Source organism: Cupressus sempervirens, chromosome 10 (genome assembly GCF_028749045.1).
Source record: "Cupressus sempervirens isolate cs-2001-9-10 chromosome 10, ASM2874904v1, whole genome shotgun sequence".
Classification (NCBI taxonomy): domain Eukaryota; kingdom Viridiplantae; phylum Streptophyta; class Pinopsida; order Cupressales; family Cupressaceae; genus Cupressus; species Cupressus sempervirens.
The window spans coordinates 951,127,673-951,144,105 of record NC_143127.1 but is presented as its reverse complement, the minus strand read 5'-3'; the positions used below and the strand labels follow the sequence as shown (position 1 = coordinate 951,144,105).

Sequence of the window (16,433 nt, the reverse complement as noted above, 5' to 3'; positions counted from 1 at the left end):
AACAGTACCACTTTTTGTGGCCCCCTTTTTTGAGGACCTAAAACTAAACCATTTTGAAAAAAAATTAGTTGTTTAGAAACTAGATTCAAAGGACTACGATTTTTTTTTTTCATATCTAAAAATTTTGAGCGTAACTATCTTCAAATTCTTGTTGAAGTTCAAAATTTGCAGATTTCAGGAAAAAGGTGTCCACTTATACCCCCCTTTTGGCACCACAACTTTGTGCACTTACCCTCTCGATAGATATTAAAGAAGACCATTCGACAGTAGAAGAGATTAAGACTAAACCTAGACAAAGTAGGCAGACGTCCCATCTCATTCGACCAGTGGAAGGGAATACACACTGAGCTCGTCCAAGGAAGACATCACACCTTTGCACAATCCCAGAAGGATATGCGATAAGAAAAAAATGATTGGGAGCAGTATAAAGAATCGTCGCCTCCTGTCCTATTCGTCATCATTCTATTTCAATTTCATATTATATCAACTTACAGATTATCTATATTCATATTAGAGGTCATTATATGTGTGTGTGTGTGTGTGTGTGTGTGTGTGTGTGTGAGAGAGAGAGAGAGAGAGAGAGAGAGAGAGAGAGAGAATCAAACCAATTTAGAGAGAGAGAGAGAGAGAGAGAGAGAGAGAGAATCAAACCAATTTGGGGCTCATTCATTGAGGCATCAATAGAACATGAAGAGAACATATCTATTGTTTTAATATCTTCATTGATCTGTTGCTCAATATTTATAATCTAGTATTAACCAGTTATATCAATATAGAGATAAGAGGCAACTAAGCTATTATATTAGACACAACAACTTATTGCACAAATAAATCCACATATCATTTTTCGATTACATTAAGAATAAAAAAGGACACCTTGCTAGAGTACATTGTGGAAATCAACAAAGGAGATTCAAAGATAATTGAGTATCTATATACATGATCAAAATACTAATATCAGAACTCTAAAGGAAGAGGTTTCTTAAAGTTAAAGTAAATGGTCCTCTAAATGCTAAGAGATAAACAAGGGGTCATTACAGTGGTATTAGAGCATAATCTTGCCATCCTGTGGGTGAAGGCTTATGGAAACTTACGAGAGAAGGACAAGTAAAACTATAGTGAACGACTTAGCAAATGAAGTGAGAACATATATGGAGCAAACCCATCAGACTATATTGAATCAAATGGAGAAGTCAAATCAAACCCTCTTGCAAGCGTTATAAAACATAAGAAACTAAATCAATAATTTGAGAAGTCAACCTAACATAGGAAGAGAAACTAATTTAGTCATTTCTGAAAATAACAATGTAACTTCAAGCTCCATCCTACCCCAACCTACATTCCTAACTAGAACAGTAAATCTAAGAGAGGAAGAAGGGGTTGAGCAACCCTTGAGTAGCACGAAAGATATTGCGAGGGCATATGCCACTCTAGGGCCTAACATTAGAGAAGTGATATCATTTAGAGAATTTTGTGAGGATAAACGAAGGGAGATGTCTAGAAGGGTGATAAATGAAGAACTCAAACATAAAAGTAACAAAATTGAGCTTCCACATTTTGATGGTTCAGAAAAGATTACATCGTGCCAATGGTTAGAAAAATCAAACACATTTTTTATTCTAAATCCCATGACAGAAGAAGATGCCTTGCAATTTGCTATAGTGTATCTAGAGGGAGCAACACATGATTGGTGGACCCATGGGCATATCTCATTGGGACATAAAGATGTAAAATCTTATGAAGAATTCTCCCAAAAACTCATGAATAGATTTGATGACAAGGACATTGAATAATATTTCCAAGAACTAACTCAACTCAGACAAACTGGAACAATGGAAGACTATGCTTGCAAATTTCAAGAGTTGCTAGTTATGGTTCTAGACCTTTCCCAAAAGAGACTCACACATATATTTATAGAAGGATTAAAAAACTCCACCGGGCACTCTGTCAAACAACATGAACCACAAAACTTGGAAGAAGCCATTATAAAAGAAAAAATGGTAGAATCAAATCCTTCAAAGGAAAGATCTAAGAATTTCTCAACGACGACAAAACATAGAAACAATGACTCGAGAAAAGATTATAAAGAAAAAGAATGTTATTTTTGCAAAGAACAGTGGAGTGTTGTGCATCAATGCTAAGGAAAGGATGCTCTCAAGCAAAAGGAGGATATAATGAAGAAAGACTTATGCTTTAGGTGTAGAGAACCATGGGCATCAAGTCACAAGTGTAGAAAAAGGAATCAAATTAATAGAATAGAAGCAACATCTGAGAGAGAAATAGAAGAATCGCATAAGAAAGCAAGACATGATTCAGGAAATTCGAACAGTATCCAAGCACAAAATGAAGGAGAGAAGTGATGGTCTTTTGAAGAAATTCCACTTCATGCATGAATTTGAGAAGGGAATTAGTAATCAACAATAAAGAAAATGGAAGATAAAGTGGGACAAGAGATTATCCAACTTCAGTAGTAGCTATACCTAGTAATTAATTATGAAAATTTGCAATAATTATATTAATACAAATCTTCAATTGTATTTATACTCAAATCTTCCTTGTATAAAACTATAGAGATCATACACTTCTAAAGACTTGCGAAGGGATAAAGTCTCTCCCAAGCTTTATAGAAATGGGTAACCTTAAAGGGGATACCCCAAGATGCCTTAGGTTGAGATAGTCAGTCTCTCCTATGGATTAAATAAAGAGGGGTAATCCTAAGGGGATATCCATAAAGGTCTTAGGGAGAGATAAAGTCTCTCTCAAAGGATTATAGAGATGGGTAGTCCTAAACGGATACCCATAGAGGCCTTAGGATGAGATAAAGTCTCTCCTAAGTATTAAATAGAGAGAGATAATTCTAAAGGAATATCCGTAATGACCTCAAATGAGATAAAGTCTCTCCTAGGGATCATAGAGATGAGTATTTCCCAAAATGCTACTCATAGAGGCCTAGGGCGAGATAAAGTCTCCCCTAAGGTTTACAATTGCATAGCAAAGAGGGTATCCTTAAGGATTTGGAAGAGATAAAGTCTCTACCAATACTTATGAGGATTACTAATCAAGACTTGTCATGGGTCAAAGGAAGGCAAATGAAGGATTGGGAAGCACACAATATATAAAGATAAGTTTCTCTCTTAAAATTGATCTTACTATTTTTAAATTTAATTTTGTGATATTTAAATTTATATTTAAAACTAGCTGATCCCAATTCAAAATTGTTGTTGCAGGAATGTCAATCAAATCTTAAGGAGAGAATATTGAATTGCTTGAGGACAAGCAATTTTGAGAAGGGCAGACTGTAATGTCCCCATTTCTAAGATCAACTTTTATAATAATAATAAAGTTAATATAAGATAAATAAATCAATAAATATAATTTATAATTATGATTGCATTTGATAAACTAAAATAAACAAATATTACACACACACATATCATTTATTGTTATCCTATATCAAATGGATATAATATAATATTATATCAATTGATAAAACATTAAATAAAGAAAGAAAGAAATAATAATAATTGAATATATAATAATCATAATAATAATAAAAATAATAGTGAAATTTGTTAATTATATATTTACAAAAAATAAATAGAGTAAATGAAATAACTATAGACCTTATAATAAATATAAAATAATACAAACATATTAAAAGATTTAAATAAATAAATATCAATAATTATTAAATTATACCATATTATATTATAATATATAATAAACATCTTTCATTAGAATGAAGGGATGATCTAAAATAAATACTCTAGTAGCCATGACCGTTCACATTTAACAAATATAAATATCAAATGAAGAATCGAGGAACGAAAAACAAGGAAAAAAATATGATACAGGAGCGAACATAGGAAGAGGAGAAAAAAGAAGAAAAACGTTAACAGGGAAGATGTTGGAAGAGCAGACAAAGCATTGAAAGAGAGGGACGAAACAAGGGAACCAAAGCAACACATACTCCTCAGCGATAATCAGACTCCACTCTCGACAGATATTAATAAAAACCATTCGACAGTAGAAGAGATTAAGACAGAACCTAGACAAAGCAGACAGACGTCCCATCTTATTCAACCAGTGGAAGGGAATACACACCGAGCTTGTCCAAGGAAGACGTCACACCTCTGCACAATCCCAAAAGGATATGTGATGAGAACAAAATGATTGGGAGCAGTATAAAGAATCATCGCCTCCTGTCCTATTCGTCATTATTCTATTTCAATTTTATATTATATCGACTTACAGATTATCTATATTCATACCAGAGGTCATTATATGTGTGTGTAAGAGAGAAAATCAAACCAATTTGGGGCTTATTCATCAAGGCATTAGTAGAACATGAAGAGAACATATCTATTCTTTTAATATCTCTGTTGATTGTTGCTCAATATTTATAATCTGGTATTAACTAGTTATATCAATACAGAGAAAGATAAGAGGCAACTAAGCTATTATATTAGACACAACAACTTATTGCACAAATAAATCCACATATCATTTTTCCATTACATTGAGAATCAACAAGGAACACCTCGCTAGAATACATTGTGGAAATCAATAAAAGAGATTAAGAGATAATTGAGTATCTATATATATGATCAAAATACTAATATGAGAACTCTAAAGGAAAAGTTTCTTAAAGTTAAAGTAAATAGTCCTCTAAATCCTAAGAGATAGACAAGGCATCATTACACCAAGTTGAAAGGAAGACCATTGGCCTAGAGGCAACACGCAATTACTTAATCAACAAGCTCCCTTGCCTCCATTTTAAATGTGGAATCCATTGGACCTCTTTCGCAAGCAATAACTTCTACTTATTCCTCTTCCTCCTCCTCTCCCAGTACTAATACTTGCAATAATGGATGTTTGGAGGATACAATTGAATTAGTGGAAAATTTTATTTTACTCTTTTTAGATAGAGATTGATAATTTTGTTTTGATCTGTTAACCAAATTAATAACAACTTCTTGTTTACTTATAAATCTTGCTAATTGTACATCAATCATCCCCTTTCCATCTTTGCTTCCTTTGCACATTCGTATTTCTTTACTACTAGGACTCATAAATTGAACTTTGACACAAGAATATGAGCTATTAAATGGTTTAATATGACATACATTACATTTTCGAATGCATGTCCAATTTTGAAGTTATCACTTCATTCATCTTGCCCAGCTACTGTACTTTGACTACTAGTAGTGACCATTCTTGCACAATATAATCTATTAATCTATAAAGAAAATAAAAAATCAAATTAGGAATAAACTATGAACATCAAGCATACAAGTGCAAAAATATGATACAAAAATAGATAGCTAAACTTGGTTTTTCATTTCTAATGTTTTTTTATGTAAATGTTCTTCTAAAACTTGAAAAATTCATCAACTCAAAATAAAGCAGTGAAAAAATTCAAGAATGAGATCAAATGCTTAGCTTAGACGCTTACAAGTCCTTTGTAGAAGCTATTTGACATGCTACAAATGATCTTCTTAAAAAATAATCACCTTGCTTTCAAAATGTCAAAATGGAAATCAAATGAGAAGAGAGCCCAAATGCAAACAAAATGAGAATAATGAATGATGAATGACCTCTTTTAAGTATGCTTTAGAGTTTAGGTGCAAAAAGAGCAAAATAATAATAAAATATAACAATTTAGCAAATGCAAAAATATCATTTTAAGTGATTCTGGGCATTGAAAATCCACCTGGACCCTCAGATGCTTCCAGATGTCGATGGAGGCTCTGTGGATGCACTCAGCCTATAGATGCTCCTTGAAGTACTCAAAGCACCTCCATGAGCATCCATAAGCCCAAGAAGCGCTTCCTAGGCACAGCCATAGAGAATGCATGGAGAAATGAGAATCAAAACGCATCCGCACCAATATCCACTGATTTCCAAAGAGAAACGGTATTGTAGGAAATATACTTCAATGGTTACAATGGGTAAGAAACTATATCATAATAATTGCTATGGTAGACTCTTTAATACTTTCCGAGTCCTGACCCATATAACTTGTTATCCTAAAATTAATGGATCCTCATACTACAACTTTACAAATACTACAGTTGTGACGAGATTTTCTGCAAAATACAATTATGGTGGCAATGTGGCCCATCGCTTTGATGCTATTTTCCTTTCTAGAATTGAATTTCCAACCTATGTTATTTGAACCTTCATCTCGCATAGTACTTTGTTTCTTTTGCACCTCCTTGCTACAAACAGGCAGTAATGAATAGATTACATGCTACAATAACAACATTACTATGAAAAGATACACGATGTTGGAATGTTAGAAAATGGCCATATTGCTATCGATGCTAGTGGGTTTTTTCCTTTTTTCAAGAGGCCACAAACATTGATTGAATTAAGCAACCGCATGAACTATAGCTTGATACGTACAACAATGAAAGAAATGTAAAGATTGAAATTCACTAATTGCTTCGTAGATTTTTCCATTTGCACCTCAATGGCCTCCAAAACAGACATTCTTCCGAAATGGACACGTTCTCTATGTTCCCTGATGGTGAGTGAATCCTTTTTGCTTACCCTATAGGTGTAGTTAGCATTTTGAACATAACTAGAGTCAGAAGAAATGTCTGGAGTGCTGCACATTTACCCTTACAAATGAAAGTATTTTTCTTTTCTCCTTTGTAATCTGTCCAAGAATCAAATGACAACCCCTTGCCTTTCTCAATGATGAGCGTGCTGTCCTTTATCTTATTTATTCATAAGCTCCTTCTCTGAATTTCCTAGTGACTGCTTGCTCTTAATTTTTCTCTGTTTTGGATGAGGCTAGATGAAGCTTTCGATGGAGCTTCTAACTCTTGCTATTCTAATGCCCATTAATGTTGCAACGAGAATAATATTCATAAAAAATGCACATACTTAAATTAGCTAACTTATTACCTCCTTTAAGTGATTTGACATTCCTCTTCTCTTTGTATTGAATACTGGTTACTTCTCTTCTCATCCTTGGCATGGAACATAGACTCCTTAATGCAATTTGTCTTTCTTGTTATTTAAGAATGTTTACTTCTCCTGCAACTAGTGCAAAGAATAACAACCATGCATTCATGTGCAATAAGTCCTTTCTTCTTGCAATTCGAAGAGATAGATTGTTTATTTTTGGTATACCTCCTTTGACTTCCCACATGTTTTCTTTCTTCCTTCCTTGGTCCTAATAGTGGTGAAGCAGGTGGAGAGTAATTGGGCCATTTCTTCTTTACATCTCTACCTCCTCCCTTGTCAAAAATATACAAATGATCTTTTAGAGGGAGATTGGGTAGTCGACAACATTGACAATCAACCTCTTAAATTATTTGATACCACCTTTAGTTGGTATGTGGTAAAAAAATTGCCATTTGATTTGACAGAAGCAATGGAAATTTCTCCTCTTTACATTCTTCCTCAGTTTGGATCAAAATTACATATGATAAGAAGTAGCCATTTCAAACCAAGATCTTTATCCGTTGTTACCTTTAATCGTTTTTCTTTTCAAACTAAAGCATCTTGTCATTTGGATTTGCGGGAAAGAAGTTTTTCATTATTTTTGTAAGAAGTGATAAAAAGAAAGGTTGATGACGGAGAATGACTCGTCTCTATCTGTCTTGAACCAAGAACAGTTCATAATCTGCACCTATCCACTACTTTTAGCGAAACAATATGGCATCGTGCTTTGTAACTTGGAAACCATGTTATCGAACAAAGCATTGCTTTGTGCTCTACAAACATTATTTTCCTCTTACATCTATTCTTTCCATGGTTGCTCAACTGCGGCTTTGTAAATATAGAGAAGGATCGTGGGGAGTTTTCGCTCTTCAATTCTTAAGCTCTCACAGACTCTAATCTTAGAGTTTCATGCATATTATGTTTGGCATTCTCAAAGAAATGTTATTCTTTCTCACTATTAGAATTCAGTAATTGCAAATGTTGTTTTAATCCTCAAGGATCATCTCTACCTGATTGGTTCTTAAATCTCCATCTAAAAGACGGCAAATGTTTCCAATTTCAAGGAAAGGATCGCTAGTAATTCATCGTAGCCACAACATCTAGCCAAGGAATTTATCTTTGGTTATAGATCAGGCAAGCCAATCGTTGCTCAATTTTAATCCCGTTAAGAATACTTTTTGGCTGAAATTTGAATGTTTTTATCATGTATCAAAATACCTTTGGATGAATTTTATCATCAATAATCTGTCTTTTGATCGAATCTGCATATTAGATATATGAAATAAATGTGTTATATTATCGGGGCACATAAATATCATGAAAACGAAGAACTTCAATAGAGAGTTGTCAATGGCTTTAATCCCATAAGGCTCCGTTTGGTTGGGGAAGATCAATTTGTGCCATAACCAGGTTATCTTATAACCAAGTTTTCGAAAACCTGGTTTTGTGGTTTGGAAAGCTAATGGTCCATTTGGTTGACACGGAAGATGAATATACTGTGGACCCCACAATATTATTAAAAAAACTGTCATAAAATTCAAAACCTGGTTTTAATTTCAAATTCCACCTTTTTGTTGGAAGAAACTTCTTCCAAATTTTGACCAAAATTGGAAGATGAAATTGAAAACCAGGTTATGATTTTAACCAACCAAACACCAAAGTTTTTTTGCAAAACCTGGTTTTACTCCTGATAACCCGGTTTTGGCCCTCATCTTCTAGCAACCAAACGGGGCCTAAAGTAAAACTCAAACAATATTAGAACACAAGAAGATACCAAATAAACCATCAATTTTTGTAAGACAAACATAAATAGATTTAAAGAAAGGGATGAGAAATCAAGAAACAAACATACCCTATTTTTTTTTTTTTTACATGTTGGAAGATATGCATCAATTATAAGTCCAAATCCTTCAAAGGAAATGTGAAGATCATTTATCCTTTAAAAAATAAATCAAATATAAATCCAAAATTTGAAGTTGATAGCAAACACAAATATAATTTTAAAAATTCTTACTAAAAAATGTATCATCTTCAAATACATAATAATGAGCTAGAACTTGGTTGCAATTAATGTAATAAGATAAAGCAATTTTTTGCATTATAGATTAAGTTCTATAATTATCATATTTTCATTTTCCAAATTTTCTATCTCTATGTAGAAAGTGCTTTATAAGAAATAAAAATCATATGTTGATAGTAGTGTTACAAGACACAAACTCAACTTAGACTTAGAAAATTGGTTTTTGACATGGACTCGAACTCAACATCTTGACCCAACAAAAACTCAGCAAGGACTCAACAAATTGAAAAATCCAAAAAAATCATTTTTAAAGGATTTAAAACTTTTTTCATGCATTGTTTAATAAATTAACCTTAAAGAGACAACACTGGAGATAAATAGAAGCTACTTTGGACACATACACTAGTTTACATTGATCACACAAGTATAAATGCGAATTTCTGAAGGAAATACATTAAACTAAATTACATATTAGAAATATAAATAATGTCACTATCAAATGTCTACAATATTTATGGAAGGAATCAAAAGTTCAAAATGTATATCAAAATAAAAGCTAGAGCCTAGAAGACTAAGACTTAGAATAGCCTAGATCAGTGACTTGTCAACCCCACAACTTTTCCATGTGTATGCCTAAGGTAGGTCCTGGAAGAGTTTGCAACTATGATATTTGTCGGTGTCTTCGGCTTAGCCTCAGTGATATCCACATCATCCTCAAGGCCCTCCAATGAGTCTCCTCATGCTCTACCCTCCATTGTCATTGCTACTACATTGGCCTTCTGATCCACTTGATCAACCCATTTCAAGTCTTCATCAATGAAGATAGGATTATCGATACGTTAATACCACAATATATTTTCTCTAATGCCTCTTTTCCTCTCCTCATGTTTACAAATGAAAGAATGCACTTTTTAGGGTTGACAATTATAAACCAAAAATGAAAGAGCTTTTTTCATATAAAAATGTGTTATTTTAACTTCATGATTGCATTTGACACAATCAATTTAAGGGCTTAGGACTCAACGAGTCAACCCATACTCGGTTTGACTTGGCCGAGTTCAAATCATGGGACACATGGGCTTGAAATGGGTGCCTTGACTTTGGACTCACAAAGGCTGCTAGGAGTCGCAAAGTCTTGTGGCTACAATTGATAGTATTTTTACAATAGATATCATCCATGTAAGTACTAGTTGAAGAGCACACAATTATGTTGGGAGGGGCTGAATCAGTATAATAACAAATTTGCCAATTTAAAACACTTATCCAAACAATTAACTTCAAATGTTGAAATGAACAACTATGCACATGAACACAATAACACAAGATTTATGTGGAAACCTAATGCAGGAGAAAATCACGACAAATAAATGCTTTATTATATAATCAGTTCTTTTGCAATGGTTTGTAGGCTCCAACCTAGTAGAGACTACGGCCTCTATGTTTATGAGCACTGACTCGTTGGAAGCTCCGACTCCCACACTTCCTAGGCTTCGACCTACTAGAAGCACCAACTCCATTGTCGTCTTCGTGAGCACCAACCCATTGCACACAAACTTCTTTTCCACCCTGACAATGTTGCTATCTTCAACTGATGATGGACCCTTTAGCACAATTCTTGTTCTATCTGATCTTTATACCTGTATTGAACTTCTCTTTAAATCCACCTTATACCTTTCTCTATTTTGAAGTCAGCCTCTACTCCTCCATATAAACATAAATCAGATTTTTAATTTGATTGTATATTCTAATTCTTTCTAACACATACATTCCTCACTTTGCTTTTATATTATTATTTTATGTTTTCATATTGTATACTCTCATACTTAATGCAATTTTAGGTAAATCTTAATATTTAAATCCTTTGTATCTTTTAATATTTCCTTATCATCATTCACTGCTCTACTCCCTTCCACTTCATTACATTCCTGCTGACTTCTTTATTTACACAACCTTTTCATCTCTTTTCTTCATATACACTCGTTCCTATTCCTCGTGAACAATCGTGTCTTATTGGTAAGACATTTCTTTTCAAATTCACAACTTTTCTTAAACACCGATTTTTATCGGATCCTCTTTTAATTTACTGTATTAATATTAAACTAGATATATATCACTTTCTATATTGTTATTTACCATGCATCATCATATACCAAAATGAAAACCTACATCCTTTAGTATGTAACGTGGAAGTATCTGAAATTGTTCTGGTAACCTCTGCCCCCATCGAACTTGTCCACACTAATTTGCCGTATATGATATGGATTCTTGCTTTCGACATCTGGTTTGTTTGCTTTCTATTTGATCATTGAAATAAAACTGATATCTGTTTGTCCCTTTAAGAACCAGCTTCAGCGGCTTCGTCACTATCCACATTGGACCATAGATATGAGTGCTGCTCTTTGTGTTTTCATGCGCCATTAGCAATTAACATATTCGCTTGCAGGGTGGATGGTTAGTGGGCATTTCTTGAAAATTATTTGTTTTCTACCTTCGGACTCCCTTCAGATATTCTCATTACCATTCATCTGCATTTTCTTAGTAATTTTGCCACCGTGGTATATGTTTCTTAATAATTCTGCCACCGTAGTATATGTCTTTTAATAATCCCGAGTTCCTTTTGGCTTCATGATCATCTACGTTTTATATACTGCCACTACATGATAAGATGTTTTACGACAACATTTAAAGACGAAAATAGACGATCGTCTCAACTTTCATTTTCTTTTATTTTTTAATTTATTTAATTTATGTGTTTTTTGATTTTTTGTGATAATTTAATTTCGCACTCATTCTTTTTTGTGATAATTTAATTTCACGCTCATTCTTTCCCTTACATTGAGAAATGAAATGATGCGGTAAATATGGTAGGCTCAGCCCAGATCTACAAGCACGTACTACTCTATGGGTCTGTTTTTGCAGGGGGCGCATGAAAAATTGACAGCAAAAGAATCACCGTTAATGGGTTCTACCATTTCAGGACTTTTTTTCCCTTCTCTTTGAAGCCTCTCCAAGAGAAAAGTAGGGCTTGATCACTCAAAGGGTATTCGTGCTTTCCTGAGCATTTTGGGCACAATTTGTGCGAAGTTCCAACAATTTCTTTTACAAAATGTAGGCATCTGAGATATTCTATAGCTTTCTTTTCGTGTTCTCTGCTATTCTTGAGGCCTCTTGTGTAAAAGACAAGGGGCATTTTAATTTGGGGGAAATGTGGGCATTTTCAAGGGGTGGATTGATGAAATAAATGATCAGAGAAAAAAAGTGATGTGGGAAAGGAATGGAGATGGGAATGTGAGGGGGAGGAAGTGATTTGAGCTAATTGGCAGCAGTGAAGGAAGTGTATTATTCCGTGGAGGGTATTTGGGAATTTTGCAGAGAGCAGGGTTTCTATTTCCTTTCTTACGGATCTACAAATAATGGCCATGGAAATCGATCGTATGTGCGAGAAAAGGGGTATGGGATTTTCCTTCAATCAGGATGCATCTGATCTCTCCAGGAAGAAATTGTAGAATTTTGGTTATTTTGATGGTGTGGATTAGGGGTTCCGATGTGGATCTCTGAACTTCTATGATTGTTTTTATTTTATTTTTGTTTCACTGTTGTTGATATTCTTTATAGTTTTGACAATTGTTGCAGGGAATTTGGTAATTGCATAATGAAGCAATGGTGTGTTGTTGATGGTGGGCATATGGGGGACGCTGAGCTTGAGTAAGGAGAAGCCTCTCGTGACTTCAATAATGACTTTGAACCAGATGCTTCACTCTCTTGCACTGTAAGTATTTGTTAAAGTTTTATATTTCTAGCATTTATTGATTAGATTACTGGTTTTTATTTCGATCTAGGGCATTGAACAGATTAAAATGAAATAACCTTCATGCAATAACAAATGAGCAAAATTAAAACAGGGCTCGTTTCATTCAGTTACTGGGAGTTTGTGTTAGTAGGTAGTAAATACTCTCTAATCTAAGGTTTTCCAGCTATGAGGAGATATGAAAATAGTGAGAAGATTTTTTTGGTAAGGTTTCCATGGCTTTAAAACTAGGGCTCTTTCAGTGCTCATGTTAAAGTGCAGCTGAAAATCAAAGACATAGCTTGCAATGAGAGATTATTGTTAAAATTTATGTTTTTTCTTTATGTAAAACAGGTTTAATGGAATCATAACATTGCGAATAAAGAAATTAAATTTATTTCTCTGTTTATTTCTTTGCTCTGCTATATTCTTTAAATAGTTGGTTTAGGAGAGAGTCTGTATTCAGAAATGTGTAGTTCAGTCCTTCCCATTAAGCAGATTTTTGAGTGCAGAGGGGACCAGCCCACTTATTGATTCTGTGGATTCAACCAATATGGGCTTGGTTAGCGGTGTGGATGCTAGCAACAAAAAATGCCAAAGAGAGCCAGAGATCAGCCTCTCAACTGCATCCCTTCACCAAGCTGCTGCCACATTCAACAATGTGGTAATGTTAGTATTATTATTTCTAATATTCGGACTTAACAACAGTGCCTTTTTGGTCCTGTCTTTTCATAGTTCTCCCTTTCTTTGCATTTGCAGTTTATTTCAAGCGTGTAACAAACATTTGGGCTTTTTTCCTATTTTTCTTTCGGAGGTATTTATGTGCCAAGAAATATACGGTAGAGTATGCATGGTTATAGTATTTATCTACAGAGTAGATTACAAGTTGCTTTGTGTCACCTAAATGTTTAGTCTTTTGTTCATAAGGACTTGGCTAGTCCTCATGGAACAACGTCATTTAAAAAGTAGAGGTGTAGGTAAAGTGGGTTTTCTTAATGCAGAGGGTATCAATAATTCATATTACTGAAAATAAATATGTGTTCTTTAGTAGTATTATTACGAAAATAGAAACAAGATCATCTGTTAATGCATTACAGAGCCCTTTTGCATGAGACTGCGAACAAATGAAAATGGAAAAAAAGAAGAAGAGAAGTGTTTAATGTATGATCTAGAGTTCATTATATTACTGCCCTGGATTTGCTATGCACAAACCCTACTACCAAACTACACTTGGAATCAGAGGCTATGTTGGTTGGAGAGCCTTTTAGAGGAGACCGGGTTTTTTATTACTAGGGTTTTCAAATGTAATTTGCCCATGGAAATCTTAGACATATTTTAGTTCGAAAATCTATTGTTTATGAGTTTTTTTTCCAAAGATCAAATTAAATATTTTGGGTGGAATTTTTTATTGGGATTCAATGTGGTTGATGCTAGAGAGCTTGCAAGGTGAAATGTTCTTTTCCATGAGGGATTCTTTAAACAGAAACATGTGAGAGTCCATAGTTTGTAGCTTGTGACATGTTGTGGAAAAAAAGAGCAGAATCTATGAAATATCTAGAATATTTTTTAGATCCAAGGGCTTCTATGCATTTCAGTATGAGGTATTTATTTCTTCCATAATCAGCCTTTTGATTTTAGTCCATATAACGATTTTATATCTAGGATTTCTATTATTTAACTCTATACTTAACAGGATTACAACTATTCTATAGAGTTTATAAAAGTCCCCTTTGTGGTTCAAGAATGAGAGGTGAACGAGGAAAATTGGATATAGGAGATACTTAGGTTTTTGGATAGATCTGCAGCAGTTTCTATGAAATTAGATATTATTGTATTCAAAATAGGCCACCAATGGACTCATGAAATAACGTCCAAATGATAATTGTCTAAAACCTAGATTTGTGGGAAATCAAAAATTCTTTGTGGGCTCCTGGTACTATAGGTTAGGGATATAGATTCCATATGGGTTTTGTTTAAAGCAATAATATTGCTCTTTTTAAGCAGCTAGGAACAATTTATTTTCCTCTATTTTGGTTGGTAAGTTATGGCATTGCTTTATGGCGAATCAATGATGACTAAGTTTTGGCTGTACTACTACCTACTACTATATTTTAAGATAGAGCAGTGACACTAAATGATTCTATCACACTAAATAGATGTATACTAGCATAGGCAAGTTCAGCTAAATATACAAAGCATAAATACAACTTTAAGGAAAAAGTGTCACGTTCTTTAGTATGTAACTAAATTTTTAGTGTGTTTCTTTCCTCCCTGTACCAACCACTATACTATACACTAGCTTGTATAATAAAGCTACCTGTTTCACTTATATTCTTTTCTAATATGTATATCTATTGTATGTGAATATGTTTGCAAGACAAATTAATTGGTGGTATAGCTTGTTTTTGTAAACAATTTTTCAATGGCAGATGTTTGTTTAGCTCAACAATATCACAATCTGTATTTCTATTAGTATCTGTCATCATATGCATAATTGGGGTTTAGGTTAAGGCACTAGTATTAGTGATTTTGTTTTCTTATATTGGTTTTTTTATTTATCTTACTATGAGCTTTTGTTTTCTTTAGGTTTCTTACACTTCAACTATACCAAGTTGTTGAAATGGATCTTGATGGTAGTGTTATGCAGGGGAGGGGCCATGTCATCGAAGATGGAAGTAAACGACAAGTTTGGTTATGGTTCATCTCAGACAAGGCTCTTGTCTAGTACTAGGTGTAACTTTTTGTCATGCAACAAACATGAATCTTGGATTTCACAAGAGCACTGTTGTAGCTTGTTAAGTGAAAACACAGAGATAAAGCAACTTACTGATAAGGTGCTTCCTATGGTTAGATCGTTGCAGACATAGTACTTGGTCATATTATGTTAACACTCTCTTGTTAAACCATTCTTAATACCTTAAGCATGGGTCATAAAGAGCACATTTTTACATATGAATGATTTATTTGCCTTGTTCATACACATATAGGTTGAATCCACAGAAATTTGGATAAGACGTAGACTCAAATTTGGGGCTGTAAAAGAGTCAGCACCACCAATACTAGGGGAAAAGGCCTTTTGAGACTCAAGCAGTAGACAGAACATAATGCTTGTGATAACCTACTCAGATTATGGACCTCTAACTCAATCCCTCTCGACACTTGACTAGGTGTTGGACCCCTTACACATGACTTTGAATAGCTTGATCGACCTAACTCTTAGATGGGTACAATTTTCTCAAACTCACCTTTCTGACTTGGAGACTTTAGAGTTGCTAGCATGGCCATCTAATACCACTACTACTACCAGAAAAAAAGGGGTGTCCATATTTTTATTGGGACGATGGTGTGAAAAGGTCACAATGGCAACCATAGAAAAAATTCCTACGCATTGCCTTTCATTAACTAAACATTTGTTCTTTAAAGATGATGAATAATGACACATGGCAATGCTAGGGACTTCAATTTGATGATAAAGAAAAAGTCTTTTTTTGATAACCCTTAGGCCTCTATAATGTTTTATCCTTCACATTAGTTCACATAGACCCAATAGACTCTAATTTAGAACTAAACTTGTTAGTATTGTCTTCAGCCATTCTCTAGTTGATTTATATTATATATTATCTATGTAGTCTAATAACTGTGTGAATCTCTAACCATGTTAGATGATTG

At 33.9% G+C, this 16,433-nt stretch overlaps 1 long non-coding RNA gene across 1 annotated transcript in view; it reads left to right on the top strand.

Annotated features, from left to right (window-relative positions):
* LOC149537127 (uncharacterized) overlaps window positions 1-11,977 on the top strand; it is a 29,645-nt gene extending 17,668 nt beyond the window's left edge. The window contains exon 3 of the long non-coding RNA XR_016357691.1: window positions 11,897-11,977. This is a non-coding gene — a long non-coding RNA (uncharacterized LOC149537127). The remainder of the gene's footprint in view (window positions 1-11,896) is intronic.
* The last annotated feature ends 4,456 nt before the right edge of the window (window positions 11,978-16,433 follow it).